The sequence below is a fragment of the Petromyzon marinus genome, chromosome 18, assembly GCF_048934315.1.
Source record: "Petromyzon marinus isolate PM22_M1 ecotype Great Lakes invasive population chromosome 18, UKy_Petmar_22M1.pri1.0, whole genome shotgun sequence".
NCBI classification, from domain to species: domain Eukaryota; kingdom Metazoa; phylum Chordata; class Hyperoartia; order Petromyzontiformes; family Petromyzontidae; genus Petromyzon; species Petromyzon marinus.
This window is the reverse complement of record NC_133684.1, coordinates 1,504,548-1,529,576: the sequence shown is the minus strand read 5'-3', so window position 1 is coordinate 1,529,576 and position 25,029 is coordinate 1,504,548. Positions and strand designations below refer to the sequence as shown.

The following is a 25,029-nucleotide window of genomic DNA, read 5'->3' as shown; positions in this document are numbered from 1 at the left end:
AGGTGATAAGTGAGGTATACGCGGTGATGGAGGTTATTTAGAGCTATTGCTTTGGTAATCTTAATTTGTTGCGATGGAACTGTTGTGCCTGGTGGCTATGAAATTGTGATGGGCATGTATCATGGTGGTGATTCAAACAGTCGGCATTTAACAGTTCATCTTTGCAGCAATTAGATGGGGTTGCGATTCAATTTCAGAATCGCATTTTTCATTTCATTGTTACTGATTGTTGGTATTGTTTCTCACTGTTATGACCCTATAATACAATGTTCACTCTGTTAGCCTAATTATAACGTCATAACCTTTGCAGATAATTTGCATGAATCAGTATATGATAATTTCGAGGATAACAATCGGTTATAATAAAATTATTTGGTAAAAGTACTTTGACAGTGGCACATCAACATATTTTGGCAATAACACTGCCTTGAAGGTAAACCTACACAATAGGCGACGTTTTGGACAATGGCCCATATTAGCACTATGAAGGATGTGCTATGAAGAAGCGCCATTGCCCGAAACGTCGCCTATTATGAATGTGTCGCGTTTAATAGATGCATTTGTGTATTATTAAATGCATTGTAAACCGTCTCCTTAGTATTATTTTCATGCCCATGCCATTGGTATGCAATTTTTCAGAGCAGGAATTGGTACCACCAAAGGTAGCAAAATTTTAATTTTACCGATTTATTTATGTCTAAAAAGGTGCATTATTTGATAACACACTCATTTCAAATTGTTATAATTACCTTTTATTGGCCATATAATTAAATTGGAAAACAGCAAACTTATGCCACCTCCAGGTGGTAACAAGTGAAATATCTGGTTTGGGGCTCATGGACTATGGGGGTGGTGTGGGTAACGTTTCTACCCTTTGTCGATCAGTGACCTGTGGACAAGTGTTCCTTCCTTGGCAGGGCTTTCTTTTACAAACTTTTGGATACAATGTTAGTCCAGCCCTGCCGAGGATGGGTCAGGTGGTGGACGACAGGCAGGTGGCACAGATGGATTGGCAACAGATAGCGCGAAGAGAGGAAGAGCACAAGAGGTGACATTAAGAGGATTGTGAGGGTATCCTGTTTGTTGATGTGATTGTGGGAGACTGGGCTTGTGTATACTGAGTGCGGTTGTGAAAAAGTCAACGGCATGGGAGCCACGCATGTTGAACGCGGATGTGATGAATGATTCGGAGAAGTGTGAAGGATTCAGAGAAGTGTGATGGGTGGACGAGATGGCTTTGGTGCTCTGGCCAAAAGGTGAAGTGGTGGATTGCAAATTGAAGATTTGATGGTTGTGACAAGCCACAAGCCCCAGGATTGTCATGAGTTAGTAAGAAGAGACGAAGGGAAAGAACAATAAATTATCTGTCAGACTGGTGGTGATTGAGGGAACTGGGGTTGGTAGTAGGGGTGGGGGCTAGTTAGGACTTGTGAGACCAGGCAGAGTCATGGGAGCAATTGGATGGTGGAGGAGTTGAAAGGAAGTGGCAAAGCAGGGATGAGGGTGGTATGAAAGGGAAGATGGATGATGAGTGGGAGGTGAATGAGTGGAAAAGAGGAGGTTTGTGGTTAGGATGGAAGATGTCTTTGTATGCTTGTAATTCTGTACATGTCTGCGGTATTCATGACAATGTTGTAGGCACATTCATGGATTTGGAAAAGCAGCCAGTGTAAGGAAGGGCACACAAAGGATTCAGATTCAATTCATGCTGTAATTCACAAATATCAGCTTGTTGAATCGAGTTTCATCATTCTACGTTGTGCATTATAAAATAATAGCACGCAATTGTGTGTTTTCTCATCATTAGTTGAAAGCAAAGACACAAAAAACGTCGACTATCATAAATATCATAAATACACAATAATAGAGCCTGTTGCTCATTTGAAATACCATTGCATCTTTAATGGATTGCAACTTTTAATATGATTTCATCAGTAGTTTGAGCGATCAACTAAATGGCAGCATCCATTTTATAGTTGTAATCTTGGGGACAAGGGTGCAGTGCGTTTTTTGCATTATTCTGGAAGTCCCGTACATAATCTGTGACGTATCTACATAAACGTGTTGACAGCTCCTTTCTCATTGCTGTGTTCGTGTTTAATGGTTGTATATTTTGTCAAGAGAGCCCTGTGTATTTTTATGTAAACTGATGCATCTCCATTGAAGATTAATTTCATTTACCTCCCTTATGTGTTGGGTATTTACTGTAGAAACAGTTTTATTTAGATGGTTTCCGATCATTGTGCTTAATTTCCAAAGGTAGATGTGTGCTTTGTGCCGGAGCTGCTTTGTGCGGTTTTCCGATCGTTGTGATCGCAGCAGAATGTCCTGAACGGTTTGGTACGAGTTGGCTTCTTTCCAACCAAAACAGAGAACGTTGTTAATGTGAGAGTCTACCCATTACTTCTGGTTTTAGAGGCCAATGGACGTGAGAAATTGCTTACATACAAACACATTTTATGCAACACCCTTATAAAACAGGGCCTTGCTCATTTTACATGTTTGATGTCGTATGTGCTGCTGTGGTTTTCTAGCAGCTATCTGCGGTCCTTGATTTTCACATTCCCAAAAGCATTTCGACGGGAGCCAGGAGCTGCTTTGTTGCTGCTGCTTTCAGCTTTAAACATTGAGATACCGGATGTGTCTGTAGGACACGCCTGCAGGAAAAGAGGCCGAAGGTGACTAAACACACTGAGATATGGCCTGTGTATGTGTCCATAAAAAAAACAAGAAACAGTTCCATTCCCAGCATTGCCCTGGGAATACTGCAGGAATTCTCAAGAAAACAATATTCCCAAAATCCAAACACTCGGCTCAAAGCCAGGCCAAAGTCTTCATTAATAATCCAGATTACTGCTCGACATTCAATTGTCTTAAATTATTCTGTTTTTTTTTGTTTCTGCACAAGTTTAAGCTGTGGAAGAGTAAGCCAGTCTGCTTCTCTTTATTTAAACCGCCAAGAATCAATTTTCTAGATTAGTAATTCTATGTTGACTTGTGCCCTTAGAGCTCTTATTATGTAGAGTATTAATAACAATATATCTTCCACAATGTCGAACATACTGTAGTGTCTTACGTGAGGGTTATGAAAAAGGGCATATTTGGCATGTTGCTTTCTCAGTCATTGATTTAAAATAATTGTACTATTACAAGCAATTGAGTCGCTGCATGTCAGTCATGCACATGTTCTGGCCATCATACAGGGTCACTTAATTCACTGAATGTTGATTGGACAAATAGCATGAATGTATGTAACTGCATTGTTATCAATTTACATTCATGATTTTACCAGTATAAGCAAGCCAATAGCAATAAAACAACAATCCACAATTTTGGCTTGTACATTAGTTACATTTCTGAAGTGACACTCTTTTATATGGACAGGTGCATTACATTTGAAGTACACATTTACGCTGGACACAGAAGGGTATTTTTTTCCGTGGGGCAGTGCTTGCGTAACAACTGTTTACCTTAGACACTTTGACCTCTATAATCATTTTCTAGAAATGAAACAAAATGGCTGCTCTTGCCATTGCTTTCGGTTCCCCGGCCTGCTGGATTTGCAGTACTTAAGTACATCAAGTGTCTCCATGAAATACACGAAGAGAGGAACAAAACATACACATTTTCGTGATACACACAATTTACTTTGTGCAGCGCGCTGTCCACTTTAGTGTAGGAATTATTAATTGCACCGCATTCATAGTAATTTTTTTCCCCCCCAAGAGCTGTGGACAAATATGTGGTGCTAATGCCAGTAATTGGATCTGGGTGTCAGGGTATCAAACCGAATACTTAAGCAGGGCTTGCCGCCAAAATGCAGTGGGTTGTTCAAAATGTCTCTCCAGGGTGCAAGTAGTGGGGTGATTGCAGTGTGGTTTTTTGGCCCCCGAAAAACGGCCGCAAAGACCTCAAGCTGCTGGGCTGGGGCTGAATGTGTAATTGCAAGATGACAGCGCTGTTTGAGATGCGGTAGATATTTAAACTCGGGCGCTCCGATGCGATGCTGTGGATCAGCCAGAGTCCTGGAGGTTTCACGGATGAACAGTTTGGTGTTCTTCGTGAACTTTTCTGGTTTGTAAAGCTCTGTCAAGAGACTGGAAATGCATGTGGTGTTTTTACTTGGAGGCAAGGATTTTGAGCCGAAACCCTGGCCTCTGTTCTTTTGTACTTCCATTTGGCTACGTTAGAGGATAAACTTTTGAAATGTCACACAATACAGTGACTAACACTTTCCGGAATAATATAAACAGGCCGAGTAGCCAAAAGAACCAGTTCAGCGGTGTTTTTTTTCTCTGTTTGAGAATGCGCATATTGAATTTTGGTCCCCAGATTTGTGTGAGTTGCATTATCATTAATTCATTTAAAAATCCTCTTGCCCGGAGGGGACTTTGGGAAAAACAACTCATTTACATGTCCGTTCTGGTATAATGCTCCGCGAGAGACTGTGAGCTCGTCGTTACATAATCTCATTTGCATTAGAACATGGACATAAAGCCGCGGCGGAGTGATCAATCATTGAGTGTTGGGTGTCGCTCAGTGCGAGCCACTGGGAAGCCAGGAGTGCTGCCGTTTGCTCTCTGGGTTGGAGTTCAGTTTCATCTTCGTCTTCACAGTGATCACGAGGATGTGAAAGAGAAAAGAGGCCACTCACAGTGGAGTCACAATCAGGGGTGTGTTTTTCGCCTTCTCTTCTTTATTTATTTCGTTTTTCAGGCCGGACAACCCTCCCCCTTGACTTGTGAAACACACACACAGATCATCAAAACAAACGGGGCAAGGCGGCCCAACAAAAAGACCTTTGTGCAATAATTGTTATAGCTGTGGAACAAGTTTGAAACCCATTTAAAACCCATTTGCATCTCATGATCAATGTTGACACATTTAAACCTTACCGTATGAAAAATCTTCCACGGTCTTTATTGTTTTCTTATTCTGCGGACGTTTTTGTTGTTGCACATTTTTGTCTATTTGCAGACGTAAAATAGTTGTTTACCCCAAAACATGAGTTTTTAAACAGAGCCATGGTACTGCAAGCTTGGTGTTTGGTGGGCGGGCACCGCAGTAGGTCTCACTTGGTAGACAACAATATCCATATCCTTGGTTCATGACAAAATAATCCCATGCGTCCTACAACGCCTCCTAAGTGGCCATACGCATGGGAGATATCAGGCGAAGAACGTGTTGTTCATTGCTTCTTCGTCTATTGTTTGGGTGGCTGGCTGCATTTACAAGATGTGCAGGTGAATGCCGTAAAAACAATGAAATAATTGCTCGAGTTCTCGCGGAGATTTTGGGTCAATGCTGTGTACTGTTTTTAGTCTCTTAGCCCCCCCACCACCACCCAGCACACCTCTTCTACACGCCTAAAAGTTGGCTTCAGTTGCTGCTGCTGCCACCGACTGGATGAAAATGGAGGGCAGTGAAACGAAAGTGGGGGGTGGGGAGCGCTGGGAATGACACCGCCCTTAAGCCGCCTGGAGGCATCAGTGCCGTGTGCTTTATATACACGCAAGCTGCACTGTTTGGATATGACCCAGAACACAACTTCTGCAGGCTCCCCGTTGATTTAGGATACATCTTTATCATAATCGCACCACCGAAAAGCATGTCAACAGTAATGCCTTAGTTTGAATGCATTCCGTTCAACCGTCTTATTTACGCTTGCCGCTATTTATCCACGGTCTTTTTTTTATTGAGGTTTAACCGCCGTGTTTCGTTGAGGAAGTGCAACGTGATGTCGCGAAATAAAGGTGTATGAAAGGGAAATACTTGAAATAAAATATTATTGGGTCTAATAATGGCATCATGATAAATAATGGCCTCTGAATTTGGTTGGGTTTTTGCAATGCTCCGTAAAACGCTTGCCGCACGGTTAAGTGTGCTATAAATACATGACGTGAAAACATATTAAACTCAAGAATAAAACAGATTGGGTAGAGTTTGCCTTCTACTGCACACCGCATGGCTGCTAACAGCCTTTGGAATGCGAATATGATTGGTCAAGGGCTCTTGGCAGTGCTTTTTATTGAGGTCAGTTGAGCACACAGGAACATGCTTGCACAAACCATAACAGGCCACTTATGCAGAACATTCTGTACACGTGTGTGTCTGTGCGAGTTGTTTTATAAAAGCCTGCCATAAAAAATATTTTCCTTTGGGAATGCTTGTTCGTGGTTGCCTAGCCAATTCACGCATGCAGGGTATGTGGTAGTACAAAATAATATGTATTAAAGAAGGCCGAGTGTCAACATGAACGGACCCTACCAATAACAGCTTGGTGTACATTTTGACAATGGCATGTTGCCGTGGTGGAATGGTCACACCACTGGACTTGCAATCTCGAGGTTTGCCAGTTTGATCCACTGGTGCAGCAGTTGAAATTAAGCGAAATTGTCCTAAATCTCACGACCACCACCACCACCCCGCTCACCTTTCCACCCAGCAACGTAACTGGACAGCTACAGTTAGTCGATTAGCAGGTTGTATGAAGTGGGATAAAGTGTCGGTACTCCCACTTTCAAAAGTTTGCCCAGAGTCGAAGAGCATGCCAACATACCTTCTTAGAGGGGGGCTCTCTCTCGAGGAGACCTTTTGCACCAGCAGTGCTCTGAGCAAGAAATTGCAGGGCTGCACCTTTACCACCACCACCACCACCAGCACCACCAAAGTATAGGCAAAAATATAAGTACATTTTTTCTTTCTCCCCAAAAAATATTTGTATTATAATCTATTTGTATTAATTTCATTCAAAGTTTGATTAGCTGCAGCGGTAGAGTTTGCCATGTACTGATGTATTTATCTGTGGATATGTACGTAATGGCCCAAACGGATTTCCCCAGTAGTATTGGCATGTATTCGCGAGAAAGGCATTCTTTACTTATTACAGCTTGGCTCTTTAAGTTATTGTCCAAACTGTAACTCATGCAATTCTTATACTACTTGGCCTTTAAATCTTTTGAACTTTTTTTTCTTGCTATGTTGGCCCCAACACTAGAAGTTGTTCTGTACAATAATGCGGCTTTATCCTGTACAGTAACACGCAGAGGAAGTAGGTTCATCCCACAAGCCTCTCATTTTATTCCAGCCACATCGGATAGAGCGTTGCGTTTCATTAATTGATCTGTGCTGGCATGCCAACTCTTTCACTTTACAACCTTAGAGCCAATGGCATGACACCACCGACATAAATATCCCTCTGCAACCTGGCACACAAGTGGTGGGAGGGAGGGAGGGGAGCTCGGTGGGTGGCCAGCTACTACTCCTGCTCTCGCATTAGGCAAGCTCTATTTACCGCTTCAGACGGAGCTGACCTGCAGGAAACCCTCGCCGGGTTACAGGCTGAGCCGCCAGACGAGGCATAGAGCGACGGGCATAGCCCTCAAAAGTGTAAAGTTTACTGGAGAAATTTACTGCACAGTAAACGGCATGCCTACGGGGCCCCGGGAAGTTTATGAAGCACTTGTTGATTGCCCGCTCTGTGCCCTTCGAGTTGTTCTCTGTGCATCCGAGCGGTGAACACAATTCCATTATCCAAGGCTAGCACATGACTGTCCAACTCAAAGGTTAAGAGGTCACTGTGGCCCAATGTTGCTGTTGATGCGGAAAAAACAACGCGTCATCTCTTTCTGCTGCCGCTTCTCGCAGCTGTTGTGCAGTCGACACCCAACCTCCAAAGTCCGCTCTTCATCTCATCAGCATCACCATTTGGCTTTAGGTATTCCCCCCTTGATTGCCGAGCTGTTGGTGCGACCTCCAATGGCGGTTGTTCTCAGTAGCCTGCCCTCCCTCCCCCGTCCTGCACACGTTTCTCAACCTCTCGCAAGTGCCTCTTCCTGAATGTGGTCCATAGCTTTGTGTTAATTGTGACCTGTCAAGCCCGATCGGTGTAACGGGCACATGCCAATTGATGTCACAAATATCCTGAATCCACTTACGCGATGATCGGCTATGAAAGTGTAATTTATTTATTAGCTTTTCCACCCCCACTGGAGCGGTGACTTGGGGCTGGTTAGAGCCCTAATTTTAAGAGCGAGAGAGCCGTTGTAAGTACTGCATTTTATGAGGTAGTATTGTAATTTTCAGCATGGGGTTTAATTGGCCTTACCCTGGGATCTTGTGGTGAGTGCTTATGCGTTGCTGTTGTCGCACCTTCACGAGCAAGTCTGCCAATGGACTGGGGTTCATTCCTTCGCAAAACAATTCATGCTGGTGGGGGTTGGCAGGGATGGTTTTGCTAAAAATAACGTCAATCCCGCCCGATGGTGTTACTTTGGTCCTCAACAAGTTCTCCGCATCAACCCTCTGGAATGATGACATCGAGGTTTAAACATATCCACCACCGCAGTGCCCTGTGACACAAAATAAAGATGCTCCAGTAGTCAAGGACATAACGTTTCAACAATTAATATTAGTTCTTACGCTCCTGATGCACGCATTAAATCACGCTTTTGGGGCAGCAGTCAGGGGCCTCAAATTTTAATGGACCCCCAAAAATAGATACTGCATTATGATGCTTAGACGCAATACTTTGGCACTATAGTAAATCCTACAGTGGTAATCAATATCACAACATAACTGTGTGTTACCAGCAGTTACAGGCCAAAATTAAACTTGTATATTCATCTTAACATTCAAATTCCTATATCACATTTAAATCTGAAAACAACCAAGGTGAATAACAATGAAATGTTTGAAATTGAGGATGGGTGGTATTAAGACAGTACATGGTAAGAACTGAATATGTAAAGAGGTGCCCCAAAAACTTTAAAGTTCAGTACAACCCATCACACTTATACAGCCCTGCATCTAACAATTGTTCGATAATTATAATTTACTGGAATTATGCAGACGCTACCTTTGCACTCGTGGAACGACCGAGGAGGAAAAAAAAAGCCCTGAAATATTCTTTATTAGAATCGTCACCCGGAGTCATGACGGCGAATTGAGTCACTCGGAGGGGGCGTGGGGACACATTTTTAAATTCCTGACAATTAGAAATGTGCGGTGTTATGGACTGATGCGGGGGTGCGCGCCAATGCTGGCGTGTCTAGGCTGGTGTCACAAAGCAGTGCAGTGCGCGTAGAATTCAGGGGACTTTCAGGAGTTCGGCTGGTGTGAGTGTGCCTGTGTGTTCGTACAGGTATGCGGGCACCGGGAATGTAAATACAGGTGCCTGCAATAGGACACAGCGGCCAAGTGGCCCTTGGTGTAGCAGAGTTTGGCATTTACGTGTCCAGTTTGCCACGGGTCCTTTTGCCCGCCGATCCCCGCGGTACCTTTTCCCACCCACCGTCTGCCTTGGCCTGGCCAAGCAAAGTGGGGCATCTTGGCTTCGGGGCTCAGGTTTGCCCTGCCCAGTCCTGTTATGTACAGTACGGTGCAGACGGATGTGGCATTGTCAGTTGCATGCCGCCATTAGCACGACACTTTGACGTCATCCAGCGTGGCCTCAATGCCCGGTGATGTAACATTGTTATGACAAAGAGAGTTGTTCTTTAGACACCGGTCTATATTTGTTATCTTAACTGGTCTCAACTGGTGGATGATTCCTGTGAAATAGCATTGTTTAGTGCCTCGCACCTGCTCCACAAATCTTAGCGTGGTTGAAGGGAATTGTTTTAATTTTGAAATCTGCAGCCACCTTTTATGGAAAAACGTGCAACCATTGTATTCGGCGCATGATCATTGTTCTCTGACATCATTCTCAAGCCCATGTGGCGTAAACTGAAGCTCATCACAAGTGCCGGCAGATGGATGGATAATTGAAGAGTTTATATATACATGCATATACGGTTAAACATACAGTGTAGTGATTTAAACTACTATGCAATGCAGGTGCGTATAAAAATGTAAATCAAATGGATCATCTTCACTGCCATCGCGAACGACACTGATTAAAGTCTCCTCGTCGTGTCGGCGCAGTGTCATTCATAAGCCTCGGCCTTAATTAAGAAGTAATGATATAGTATTGCAATAATAACAATACTGTAATGCCATGCTTCACTTGCCGTTGGCGGTCAATGGGATTGCGGTGACATTGTTTAAATCGTTATATGGTTAATTGGTTTAATTAAGGAATTAAAGATTCCATTTGGTGCACTCGTCAAAACCACTTTGCCATATTTTCTCTGCCTCGGTATCACGACTTGAAGAAAAAGAGAAGAGGAGGAAAATGTGAAGTGGCCACTCGTTCACGCGGGGTGGCTGGGGCGGCATACACACAGTGTGTGTACTGTACCTGTACACTGTGTGTGTACTGTACCTGTACACTGTGTGTGTACTGTACCTGTACACTCTGTGTGCTGTATCTGTACACTGTGTGTGCTGTATCTGTACACTGTGTGTGCTGTATCTGTACACTGTGTGTGCTGTATCTGTACACTGTGTGTGCTGTATCTGTACACTGTGTGTGCTGTATCTGTACACTGTGTGTGCTGTATCTGTACACTGTGTGTGCTGTATCTGTACACTGTGTGTGCTGTATCTGTACACTGTGTGTGCTGTATCTGTACACTGTGTGTGCTGTATCTGTACACTGTGTGTGCTGTATCTGAACACTGTGTGTGCTGTATCTGTACACGGTGTGTGCTGTATCTGTACACGGTGTGTGCTGTATCTGTACACGGTGTGTGCTGTATCTGTACACTGTGTGTGTGCTGTATCTGTACACGGTGTGTGCTGTATCTGTACACTGTACTGTATCTGTACACGGTGTGTGCTGTATCTGTACACGGTGTGTGCTGTATCTGTACACGGTGTGTGCTGTATCTGTACACGGTGTGTGCTGTATCTGTACACGGTGTGTGCTGTATCTGTACACGGTGTGTGCTGTATCTGTACACGGTGTGTGCTGTATCTGTACACTGTGTGTGTGCTGTATCTGTACACGGTGTGTACTGTATCTGTACACGGTGTGTGCTGTATCTGTACACGGTGTGTGCTGTATCTGTACACGGTGTGTGCTGTATCTGTACACGGTGTGTGCTGTATCTGTACACGGTGTGTGCTGTATCTGTACACTGTGTGTGCTGTATCTGTACACGGTGTGTGCTGTATCTGTACACGGTGTGTGCTGTATCTGTACACGGTGTGTGCTGTATCTGTACACGGTGTGTGCTGTATCTGTACACGGTGTGTGCTGTATCTGTACACAGGATGTGTGCTGTATCTGTACACAGGGTGTGTGCTGTATCTGTACACGGTGTGTACTGTATCTGTACACGGTGTGTGCTGTATCTGTACACAGGGTGTGTACTGTATCTGTACAGGGTGTGTGCTGTATCTGTACACAGGGTGTGTGCTGTATCTGTACACAGGGTGTGTGCTGTATCTGTACACAGGGTGTGTGCTGTATCTGTACACAGGGTGTGTGCTGTATCTGTACACAGGGTGTTTGCTGTATCTGTACAGGGTGTTTGCTGTATCTGTACACGGTGTGTGCTGTATCTGTACACAGGGTGTGTGCTGTATCTGTACACGGTGTGTGCTGTATCTGTACACTGTGTGTGTGCTGTATCTGTACACTGTGTGTGTGCTGTATCTGTACACTGTGTGTGTGCTGTATCTGTACACTGTGTACTTTACCTGAACAGTATATGTACTGTACCTGCGCGCTGGGCGCACTGTACCTGCGCGCTGGGCGCACTGTACCTGCGCGCTGGGCGCACTGTACCTGCGCGCTGGGCGCACTGTACCTGCGCGCTGGGCGCACTGTACCTGCGCGCTGGGCGCACTGTACCTGCGCGCTGGGCGCACTGTACCTGCGCGCTGGGCGCACTGTACCTGCGCGCTGGGCGCACTGTACCTGCGCGCTGGGCGCACTGTACCTGCGCGCTGGGCGCACTGTACCTGCGCGCTGGGCGCACTGTACCTGCGCGCTGGGCGCACTGTACCTGCGCGCTGGGCGCACTGTACCTGCGCGCTGGGCGCACTGTACCTGCGCGCTGGGCGCACTGTACCTGCGCGCTGGGCGCACTGTACCTGCGCGCTGGGCGCACTGTACCTGCGCGCTGGGCGCACTGTACCTGCGCGCTGGGCGCACTGTACCTGCGCGCTGGGCGCACTGTACCTGCGCGCTGGGCGCACTGTACCTGCGCGCTGGGCGCACTGTACCTGCGCGCTGGGCGCACTGTACCTGCGCGCTGGGCGCACTGTACCTGCGCGCTGGGCGCACTGTACCTGCGCGCTGGGCGCACTGTACCTGCGCGCTGGGCGCACTGTACCTGCGCGCTGGGCGCACTGTACCTGCGCGCTGGGCGCACTGTACCTGCGCGCTGGGCGCACTGTACCTGCGCGCTGGGCGCACTGTACCTGCGCGCTGGGCGCACTGTACCTGCGCGCTGGGCGCACTGTACCTGCGCGCTGGGCGCACTGTACCTGCGCGCTGGGCGCACTGTACCTGCGCGCTGGGCGCACTGTACCTGCGCGCTGGGCGCACTGTACCTGCGCGCTGGGCGCACTGTACCTGCGCGCTGGGCGCACTGTACCTGCGCGCTGGGCGCACTGTACCTGCGCGCTGGGCGCACTGTACCTGCGCGCCGGGCGCACTGTACCTGCGCACCGGGCGTACTGTATCTGCGCACAGTGTGTACTGTATCTGCGCACAGTGTGTACTGTATCTGCGCACAGTGTGTACTGTATCTGCGCGCAGTGTACTGTATCTGCGCGCAGTGTGTGTACTGTATATGCGCACAGTGTGTGTACTGTATCTGCGCACATTGTGTACTGTATCTGCGCACATTGTGTATCGTGTCTGTATACAATATGTACTGATATCGTGACAATATGTTTTTTTTCCGGCAACAAAACAGGTGTTAAGATGTTAAAACACCAAACTGAAAGCTTTTGCAAGGAATCATGTCTACATTGACCACTGCTTTGGTCAGAATGCAAACAAAAACACTGATAATATATGCATTGTCCTTGAAACTGATTGGTCCACACCAATGTGTACTGTATCAGTATACAGTGTGCACAGTGTCGGTGTGCACTGTTCACAATATCTGTGTACAGTGTGCACTGCCCGCAGTATCTGTGTACAGTGTGCACAGTGCCTGCGTACAGTGCGCACAGCTTCAATGTGCGGTGCGCGCAATGTCGGTGTACGGTGTGCAGTGTCTGCGTACAGTGTGCACCTTTTCTGTGTACAGTGTGCACCTTTTCTGTGTACAGTGTGCGCCTTTTCTGTGTACAGTGTGCGCCTTTTCTGTGTACAGTGTATCGTCATAAAGCTTGGCAATCGCGAAGTAATAAATGTAGAGCAGTACAGAGTGTTCTGGTTGATGCGTAGCAGCATGCTGCAGAGCTGTGTATGCCAGCTGGGAGTGGTATTAATAGTTATTTTTGCTTGACGCGCAAAGCACTTTTTAGTAGTGCGGCGGTGAAATCAACGTATCAAGGTGCAGATGCACACGACAGGACGTTTGACATCCGATCAGCACGGTTGGCTACGTATGGTGCTAAAAAAGTTCAGCATACGCACATTGAAAAATCCGACACAATTCCTAATTCATTTGCATTATTATTTCCTTTTGGGTTTAATCTCACTTTCTGGGGTTAGTATCCGAACACTTATCATTCTTACACTAACACAAAGGCTAACATTTTACTTTGCAATCCAAGGCATGGAGAATGGATCTTATGCTTGTAAAATGCATTTCACTCCCTGCACAGAGCACACTCTTTGTTATTTGTTTGCTGTGCTCTTCTGTAGCTCATGGAGCAGAGTGTGGCTGGAACCGTGCCATATATAGCAACTTTTAGGCAGGTGGGTTTCTTTGGGTGCTTATCTATCACCAGCTGGTTTCAAATTATCAAAAGCACTGCCCGTGCATTCCCCCTAATTAAGAAGTTTGGTGGTCCCGTGATCCTTTTAATCTTCAATATAGGCCCTTAAGCCCGTGGTCATTTTATTGTCTGCAGAACGCTCGTACCAAACTGCAGCATTTCTGCCACTTAATCTTTAAATGGTGACCGGCAGTGATACAGGGGAGAATACTTATCAATGCCATCTGGTTTGCCATTCCTTCTGCACAGTCTACTACGAAAGAAGCACATCACATCTGTTGGTATTGCAGGGCCAGGTGTGCCACAGTCGGATTCGGACTCATTTTACTGTCACTGGGGATTTGAGACAATGGCATCTCCTGTGTCCTCCCCTACCGCCCCCCTGGCACGGTTCAACGGTTGTTGTTGCAGCGTGTGGGTGGATCAGGTGATAAAGATGCGCTGAGCTTCACCCCCAGAGAACAGAAGATGGGGCTGTTATCATAGGGCACTTTCTGTGGTGGCCCCCCTTTTAATGCGAGAATGTGCGAAGTAGATTTACACTCAAAAGACAGGCACGTCCTAAAACTAACGTTCGGTAACATGGTACACCAGCGTCATGGGGCAGCAGTACCATAATTGACTAGGACGTGCCAATGCTTTGACTGTTAACCAGGGATACATTGCGAAATTCTGTTGGCAAGGTGCTTTCGGAAGAATGTGTATCCCTGATCACCTGGTCGTGCATTTATATTGGCACTCCGTACTGTTTTTGGAGTACGTTTTCACCACAGGGTGTACGAAATCGTTGTACAATGTTGCATCTATTTTCAGCTACGAATTGTGCATTTTTAGATTGTTGTAAGGCTCAACATGTTTGCCAAACACCAGTGCGCGTCTATTTGGCGGGGATTATGTTTTTAGAGTATACACTTTATATTGTTTTTTTCCAAATCTGTAAGCTTGATGGCTTCATTAAACCACACACAGCTTGTTGTTTACACGTAGGGGGTGGGGAGGGGAGGAGTCCCATTTGCTTTGGTTGAATATTTTTTACACGTGATTGAATTTCACTCAGCCAAACCACATGTTTGTAAGGCAAGTCTGCAAACAGATTTCATAGCAAAGACGCTATTGTGTCTTTATGTGAAGCCTTTTTCATTGCGGATGCCTACCATGTCCACGACAGCAGCACATGACCCGCTTGACTTCTCCAAAGTCACCGAAGGATTTCGTAGAGATGCATCCTATTGGCGGTTGAATGCGCGGCACATCGGGATCGCTCGGCCATTTAAGCCGAGAAGCTGGCACTTAAAATTCGGGTGGCAAGTGCTTCGGGTCTCGTCCGTCGTGCCAGCTCTAAGGGTCACGACTTGCGTGTGCGATCTTTCTGGACCCTTGGGGATATTCAGGTTACAGCATACAGTTGTCATGTCAAGGCTGCCAGCTTTCACAGCAGCAAATAAATAGCTATATATCAATCGAAATAGTAGTACTTAGATCATTTTCCCAAGGGATAAGAACCTTAAATGGAATGATGTTTCGTGTCAGACATGTTTTTGTTATGTAACATTGTCTAGCCAATTCCTTCGTTGTTTTTTTCTTTTCCAACTCTCCTGTTGCCTAGTTGTGTGCGACTCGGCCACCAATTAGTCTATGACCCCCCCCCCCCCGCGAGTGCACAACGAAGCAGTGCAGGCAGCCTTATTGCTTCCACAATGTCGACATTAAATAAATACCCCGACGAAGCACCGTAGACGGTCATTGCGCATAAAGCAAAAAGATCTGCAGTCCTCCTCGCTTGCTTCGCATTTTCAGTGATTTCGTGCTGTGGAGTTTGCTTGAAAAGACTGACTAGGATAAATAGATGTTAAAAATGTAAGTAATGTAGCATTTTAAACAACAACCATAGCCATCTTTGATTAAAAAAAACATCATATGATATTAATAAATGTACTTCAATATTTATTCGAATAGTAATCCGACCATGGGGCTCGGTGGTAAAGTGAGGAGCTCGGAATCTGAAAGTTGTGAGTTTAAATCCCGGTTGGGGGGTTCTCTTGTGCTGAACGATGTGACATCTTGTAAGCTCTGATGGCGCACTTAGTAACAGTAAGAGTACTAATAATTACTAAGAGCACGAACAATTGCAACAGCAGAGCAATTTAGGAGTGCTGGCGTATTTAAATGTCTAATATTCTTGCAGTGTATAAGTTGGTCGTTCATCCCTGAACGACTGAACCTGGATACACATGCAACGCATCCCCACCTAAGTTGGACGCGAATGCTTTGTTTATGCTGTGAGTGGAGCGACACCTGGTATGGCCTAAGGTGTCCCACACTCAGCGTGCCCAATTGAATTTAGCGTGCTTCGCCTCCGAACTCATCAATCATGCGGCGGCTGCAGTTCACTAGTGGTCAGAGAAGCCAGGTGATTGACAAGTCCTGCACCTGGACATCATTGATTCATGGCTCGTTAAAATGTGCAGTGAATCCCCCCCCCCCCTCATTCCCCACCCACCCACTTTCCCCAGAACTTCCCTAACATGCGCCTGAAATATAAACAGAGGGAAGTGACTTCACATGCTCCATTCACCTTTGGCCCAAGTCAGCCTTTGCCAGATATTTGTAGGAATTTTAAATTAGTGCATCTTTTCTCATGGAGAATATTGTCTGGCGTGGAAAGGCACGATTAAGTCAAATTAACTGTAAAAACCAGTGGAAATGCCAGATTAGCATGACGGGGGAAAGTTTGTCTATAGGGGCCACTGTTGATTGAAAACACAAGTGGGGAATAATGATACAAAACTGTCAGTGAAGTGTGGGCGTTGTGGACTAAGCAAAGCATGCACGATGTACTCCCCTGCTAATTTCTCTTGTTAAAACGCCTTTAAAGTGTTGCTTTTCATGTCTCTCGCCTGCATTCGAACTGTACATACACATGTGATAATAAAATGCAGATTTATGAGCGAGCCTGTAAATTAATAGCTTGTGCAAGTTTCAATGGATAGTGGCACAGCACGGCCGTCTGACGCTTTAATCTCGGGTTGCACGTGGAACGCATTGCAGACGGTCGGTACTTGCACCGAAACGAGTTTATTATTAAAAAAACTAAAACTTTAGTAAAGTCGCAAACCATACCTTACCAGTAAGTGTTTGCAGCCCATGAACACTGGTGGCAGAATATTGTAAAATGAGTTGTGTGTATTTTTAAAGCTCTCCAAAGAGGCAAGGTATTGTGCCACATTATTTGAATAATGCAGTGTGCTGCTTATTACCACTGTCATGTTATTGTGAAATCTATGCGTGCGCTCTGTGGGGATTTGAACAATTAGATCCTTACTGCCTCTGCTAGGGTTGCGTGAATCCAAGTGAGCATAATCCTAATTCCTTACAGATTTGTTTTTAAATTCCTTGTGTGGTGTTGATGATTTACTGCCCACAGGAAACGCTCTGCAAATTATAATTTTGCTTGGCAGGGTCTCCAAGTCTACACCATCATGGCAGTTCACGTTGCCTGAAGGGTCACCAATGGTTAGTGGCGCGGCGGGGTGTTTTTGGCTCCAGGGACCTACATTTGTATGGCCCCGTAGGATGTAGATAGGCCCTTGTGCAGGGAAATGGCTTCTGAGTTTTCATTTTTCTCCAGAGCCCAGATTTTTATCTCTGCCTTCTTCCTTTGTTCACCTGAAAGGTGTTTACTTACGGTTGGCGGGCTGCTGTGTGATGGACGTACGGTGCTCATTTTGAGGTACAGATATCCATGAAAGGCCACTTGGCTTATAGCCAGAACATTTAATATGAAATTCGTAAACATGAATACTAATATGAGAATAGGTGTGCTCCCTTTTTTCCTGGCAACAAAACAGGTGTTAAGATGTTAAAACACCAAACTGAAACCTTTTCCAAGGAATCATGTCTGCATTAACCACAATACTTGTGGTGAAAATACAAAGAAAAAACATGCTCTGACAGTATATGCATTTTCTTTGAAACTAATTGGTCCACACTAATTTTCAAGTGTTTGTGCATTAATATGTGCATTAATATATGGTGTACATGTTAAGACAAGTCAAATTGTATTCTTGGTTTTTTCGGTAAAGTCACGTAGAAGGGAAACAATAAAATAATAAAATCCTGCGGCCTTTCACTGGAAAAACCATCTCTGCGGTACAAAATTCTACTCGCCTGGTATCGACAATCACGGGTATTTCCCTGTCCCCAGACAACCTGCTTGTCAGTTTTGATGTAGTTTCCTTATTCACCAAAGTTCCTGTACCTGACACCCTCACAATCATTGAAGACTTGGTTCATCAAGGACTAAACACTGAGGTACCCCCCCTGGTGAGACACTGCTTAACCAATACATACTTCACTTGGAATGGGACTTTCTACAAACAAATTGAGGGCACCCCAATGGGCTCCCCCCTATCTCCGGTTGTAGCCAATATTTTCATGGAGAAATTTGAGACTGCCGCCATCCAGACTGCCACTCTGCGCCCAACCCTATGGAAGAGGTACGTGGATGACACTTGTCATCTGACCACATGGCCGGCCTGCTCTAGACCAATTCCTCGACCACATCAATTCCATACACCCAGTCATGAGATTTACCATGGAATTCGAAAAAGATGGCAAGCTACCTTTTTTGGATGTCCTAATAAAAAAGAGACCTGATGGTTCAATGAGCCACTCTCTCTGCAGGAAAGCTACCCATACGGATGCTTACCTGAAACCGGATTCCCACCACCATCCATCCCAGAAGAATTTCCTCATCAAGACTCTGCACCATAGAGCCCAATGCATATCCGACCAGGAACACATAACCAGTGAACTCAAGCACGTACACCAAGCTCTTAAGGCTAATGGTTACTCCGACTACACAATCCGCAAAGTTATCACTCCAACCATGAAGAAGGACCCTCTTGAGGAGCCTTTCAAAACCATCACTTTACCCTACATTGCGGGGATCACAAAAAAGATTTCCAAAATCTTGAATAAACACAAGATCCATGTCCGATTCAACACATTACATAAAATCCGTGATCTGGTTCCGTCTGTAAAAGATGTGATTCCGGACATACAGTACCCTGGCGTCTACAAACTAAGTTGCCTCTGTGGTAGTAGTTACATTGGAGAAACCAAACGACATGTCTCGGACTGCATTCGTGAACACAAAGGAGACCTAAAACACGGTAGGACCAACACCTCGGCCGTGGCAGATCACTGTTATAATTCAGTAGGCTCACATGACATTGACTTCTCCAAGACAGAGGTTCTTTGCAAGCCATCTGGCTACCATGAAAGATTCGTTCATGAGGCTATCCACATATACAAACACAGACAATTTCAACCGAAGGATTTGATAAACCATTTCGGGTCTTAATTGATTGATCACGCTTAAGGTGGCTTTCAGACCGCATCCATTATTTTTTGTCTCCCCCCTCCTCTTTTCCGAACATAAAGCTTTAAATCAAAATTTAAGTCAAATTGTTTTTGCTGAAATGAGCAATGGGGTTTTCCTCATCTGTTGACAGTCCTCAGCTAGTTGTGACCACTTGCTGAATAAACAACAGTGTATATAGTATGTGTTTATGTACTGAATATGTGTCGCTGGTGTGCGTGTTTGTCACATGTGGGAAAAAATAATAGACACGATCCAATCATCATAGCCTCCTTTGTGTCATTTTAATTTAACGGGGAAGGAAAGCACCACGATGCGTGGTGAGTGAAAGTCCACGTGCACTGTATGCGAGCATGGCCACATCTTGTTCTAACACGTGTGCCCCTTTTGAACGCTATCTTTCTCACCGTGGGGAAACGCACGCACGCTGGACATGCTGGCACTTACCCCAAGCGTACAATGATTATGAGTCATACGACACAACCACATTGACTCGAATCGTAGAGGTAAAGTGAGTTGCTTAAAAATTGGAATGGTTTAAAGCTTTCGTGACTGCAGGGATTAATATTCTTGGTTCTTTCGGTGAAGCCACTTTTTTTCAAATTTTCTTGCTGTGGTTTTCACACCTGATGATGATTGCTTGTGTTGCAGTCGAAACGTCGTGAGAATTGTATTGTTTTATATTTTTATTATTTTACTGTTTCCCTTGTACGTGATTTTACCGAAAGAACCAAGAATATAATTGGAATGGTGTTTTGAAATTTGCGTTCTCTGAATTAGTTCACACAGCCGATGGAGCTTGTGTATATGTTGTTAATGCAACGAGGTGTTTTTTGTGCTATTTATTAATATATTTTCTAAACGTATGGCTTCCTGGTCATGTATGACTTAATGTTGCCGTTGTCTGCCTGCTTTGCAGTGAAGTGGTGTTTTGATTAACTGTTGTGAGATTATTTTTTTACATCATGTTATTGACTTGCACGGCACCAATCTTTTGGCAGGTAGGTTTTTGTTAACAGCGTGGTTTAAAGACGATTGCCGGTTTGTTGCAAGGCCGTGTGGGTGTGCGCTTGGAAGATAACTTACAGACCGATCCGAGCTTTCCGTGACTTCACATTACAGAACTTGGAAGGGGCGTGCCATGGAGCCCCATGTCAATGTTTTCCAAATGTTTTCTGCAGTATGCATGGTCAAGCCGTGCCACTTGGAGCTCTGGCTCGACATTAGAGCAACAATTTAAGTTAAATGCCTGCGTCAAACCTTATAATCATGCTCATTACCCGTCAAGGAAAACCTCACTTGGCAGTATGCTAATAAATTGTATAACAACTCTACCACTCCCATCTCATATGCTTGGTTATTTCGGTAAAGTCACGTAGATAGAAAACAAAAAATAACAAATAATATAAATATTATATTGTAAATAATAAAAGAAAATACACAATGAAAATAATAAAATAACAAAAAACAAGAAATAATAGAAATAAATTGGTGGGTTTTTTGCTTTTAATTTTTTTATTTATAAATGATTTTTTTATTTTTTAACTATTTTTATTGTGTTTTTTTGCTTTTATTATTTTCAATTATTTTTTGTTTTAATTATTTTAATTTTTATAATTCAATTTTTTTGTTTTATATCTACGTGACTTTACCTAAAGAACCAAGCTTATGAATTCCTGCAGTCACGAAAGTTTAAAGTCAAAAACACTCCCATCTCAGTTTATTACTGTTGACTGGGTTCATTGTTTTATGGAAAACTCGTTTTAGGTCCAAAGTTTTTTTGCACCCATAGCTAAGACACGTGCATCTGTAGAGCTGATACCAGCATTCTCCAAGTAATTTTGGACAGAAGCCACCAATGTAGTATATATATTATTTTAACAGTGCCCTTGTCTCCACGAGTCTATGGTGTGTGGTGTGGCGGTTTAGAGTTATCTGTTATTAAATATAAAAACATGTTTGCCATTGGAACAAGTGTTGAAGGATGATGCAGATAACCTTCATATTCTTCCCCTCCGTTATTAAATGAAAAATTGACTCATGATCTGAGACTTATCTTCATTGTCAATAATGGATCTGTGTTGGCTACGTATGGTGCGAAATAAGTTCAACATACAGACAACCCTTGACCGAATTTTATATTACATATATGAATCTAGCTTTGGACATAGTTAGAATTCACAAGGTGACAGGTTCAATTTCTGATCAGACGTTGACTCAATGGTTTATCCCTTTGGGGATGATGAAATGAGGACCTCTTTATGGGAAGTCAACATTTTGATTTTCTTATAGCCTCCCCCCCTTGACAGTAATATACCATTTCCACCATTGCCTCAAGGCTGTAAGCCAATAAGCACTGCCACATGGTCTTTTTAGTTGGGGAAACATTGACTTTTTTTGATAAATCCAAATATTTAGCAAGAGAAAATAGGTAGATGTTTAGTCTACAATTATGTGTCTGCAGTATGCGTATAGCAGATGGTTAGGATAGAAATTAAAGGAACCTGATTATGTTTAAGCACAGTTTTTGTTCCACATCATTACACGTGATTAATTAACGAAGCGCTAAAGCACACGCAACATACCTGTAAAAAAAAATCTAAATTGATTCTCGTTGCAATCCTGAGCCAAACGAGTACAGATGTTTGACGGTCACGCCGACCTGCCCCACACACCCTGCCTCGCTGCACGAACATCGCCGTCAATGGACAATGATTGCCGCAGTCTCCCTCGCGTTAGAATGCTGGCTCCCCTTGATCCCGGCTCTCGAATGCTCTCTGGGTTTTAGACGCCGATGAGTTGTGCTTCGGTTACCGAGAAAGTCCTCCGTCTTCGTAATAATCACAAGGGTGTTTCATTGGCCATGCCATTTTTCACAAACCTTGCGCATTATTAGTTTCTTTAAGTCTTCAAACGTAGCTGTGTTAAAGAGTGGATCTGCACCTGGGCCATGCAGGATCAAAGGCGTCGATAGATAGGTAGGAGACACGTGACGTGTCAATCTGGTATGTTGTCATAGTCGGCCTCATCGCTCTGCAAACTGCAAAGCGCACATCCCCCATATAAGCCAGCTGCCTGTACCGATTAGCGTAAGCGGAGCCTTCGGCACGTCCCACCACGTCCGAGCACACAGGAAGGCTTCCGTGTGCACAGGGGCTCAGTTATGCACTGGATTTGTTCCTCGTATTAAAAGCTGAATTACTGACAAACATATTTTAGTGCATCTATAGTAATATGGTGTTTTGACAAATATTGTAATTCAGGCTTATGTCAATTCGTGTTTATAGCAAGCTGTCACAACCAACCAAAAAGCATTGAATGTGTTTTTCATGCTCTGAAGGTCAGGTTATCCTTTAAAGAAAGAAACAAAAAATTATGAAAAGAAGATTTTTGGTGTTTCTCATCCTTTAACTTTTTTTGTTATGAAGCTCATGAAATTGACATACATCTTCAGAAATCGATCATATTAAATCGTCAATGTTGAAAGTTTTTTTGTCATAACAGAGACACTAATCGTCACTGGACAATTATGTAATGCAGTGTTGATCACTCTGCTGGCGTGTACTCTACAGGGTTTATTTTTGCACCATTTCATGCTCAGCTTTGTTGTTATTTTTATATTTTCTAATCGCGGGTAAAGGTCGCGGCATCGGAGCGCGTGCCATTGGCCGATCTCCATGATCACCCAGAGACACTGCTTTATTTATTCATGAGCAGGGCCTTGCATTTCTGGCCAGTTTGCAGCAGAGTTGATGTCTCCTTAACATACCAGAGTGACATCCCACGGAGATTTTTCTTTAACTACTTCAGGTACTCTAAATCTCACGTAATAGTGCATGGGTATAAAAGATAATTCCTCTTGAGACTGTGGAACGGAACAAACAATGGAGCACAGGGTCAGCTGCTGACTGCTCATCCGAGCCCATTGAATGATGGCAGCGCCAAAGCAATTAATCAGCTTACAGCCAATGCCCCTGAATGGCTTAAAAACCTGGACATCAATTTCTAACGTTGATTGCTGTTCCCAAAATCGGTTGCTTAACTCTGCAATACACCGTGCGAAAGAAGTTGTACGTTGGTATGCAACAACAGTGCTGTGTGCAGTTAGGATGAATAACTCACCTTGTTGCATCTGCGATGCAAGACATTGCACATCTTGCTGCCAAATAACGCTCGTACTTTTTTTTGGAATTGCAATCCAGGAGGACTGATTTAAAAATGATACATCACCAAATACACTGCACTTATTGAGAGCGTTTTTAAACGCGACACATACAGAACAATCCACGAAGGTATTTCTGATACAATTTGACAATTGTAATTTTACGTGGACTGAGGCCTTAAAGTCAATGTAATTGCACCTTTGAAAGGTTAAATGACAGGATTGATAGGTTATTTAAACTCAAATGGAATATTAAATTGTCAAATTAGATTTTTAGGAAGGCACATTGGCTGAAACATTTCCTCTATGTCATGCTGTTACACCTGACAGCCAAAATGTTTCAAATTTGATATTCCCCTCCATATCTTTTTTTGGGCAATTTTATATTCATGTATGGGCGCGATAATGTTACATATATCTTGCATTAACTGCCAAAGCTGCTTGTAACAAGTCATACACAGGACACTTAACCTTTACTCAGTTGTTCTTCATAGGTACATAAGCAGTTGTTCCAAATTGATATCATTAGTTTCCTGCGATGATAAGCAGTGTCGTGCAATAGTTGTGTTGATAATGCCCTCAATCCGTTTCATCCCTCTATAAACCTTTTGCAAAGTAGAATGCATTACCGCGTTTTTACCTAGCAACGCTTAGATACCACAGTGATAAGTTTATTTGGGCCGTTAGTTTAACGCATTAAGTTTTAGTAATTTTTTATTTTCTTAGTTGTGTAAGCGCAATTTCCATGCTCATGCAAGCAATTTAGTGGCGCTCATCTCCATTGGTGGCCCTGAGCCGGTAATGGAAATTCCACATTCCTATGGTGGAAGGCTAGTAAAGATTGGGGGTAAGATGGCCGCCTTGCAGCTGTGGCTGTTTCCCGCTCACGACCTCCTTGTGTGCCAGTGCTGTGGTTGCCACTGCCCAACCCAAACTTTCCCTGTCCATCCCCTCTTCCTCCCTGCCGCTCTTATTTATTTTTCTCCCTGACCTTATTTGTTTTTGTTACACCCCCCCATCCCTTGCTATCTCCTGACCCTTGCCTGACCTTTCTTGCACGTCCTCGTCGGCCCTCGACACCACCTCATCCCATTATTATCTCGAAAATATTCTGCCCTCAGGGCTGCAAAGAAACTCGTCTGTGCTGCCCTGATAGCCCCTGGGATTTGTTAGTGAAGTAACCTGGCCCTCTGAGGCTGCCCTAGGACTCTTTGGTCAAGATCCTCGGGGACTCGTTGATGCTGCCCTGGCTGCCCCTGGGGCTTCGACTTTGATGTAGGGCACCGGTAGCTTCCATCCAAGCTGTGCCGCAATGTTGCTCTCTGCCTCTCTGTCCTCTCTAACCATGTTCCTCTACTCTGACTCCTCCACCCCACCCCCAACCAACTTGTACACAAATGTAATATTTTCATCTTTACTTTTGTAACGAGTCTTGAGATGCGAGTGCATTTAGACACTATATACATCAACATTGTTGTTGTTTTCCGTATAGTAATTGTTCAATAAGGGATAAAGGTTAAGTGTGGAGCACACTCAGTAATTCTCCTTATAAGGGCTACGACACAGGACACGCGCAAGGCAGGTGAGTGTAGTACAGGTAACGCCAGTTTTGCATGACGGTGACTCGCACGTTACTGGAATCGCTCCAGAAGGGCACGCGTGACGTGCCCTGTCCGGAAAAGCCGGGTTGGCTCAT

General features: G+C 44.4%; 1 protein-coding gene across 1 annotated transcript in view; it reads left to right on the top strand.

Annotated features, from left to right (window-relative positions):
- LOC116943533 (AF4/FMR2 family member 4-like) overlaps positions 1-25,029 on the top strand; it is a 67,332-nt gene that overhangs the window by 1,478 nt on the left and 40,825 nt on the right. The window lies entirely within an intron of this gene.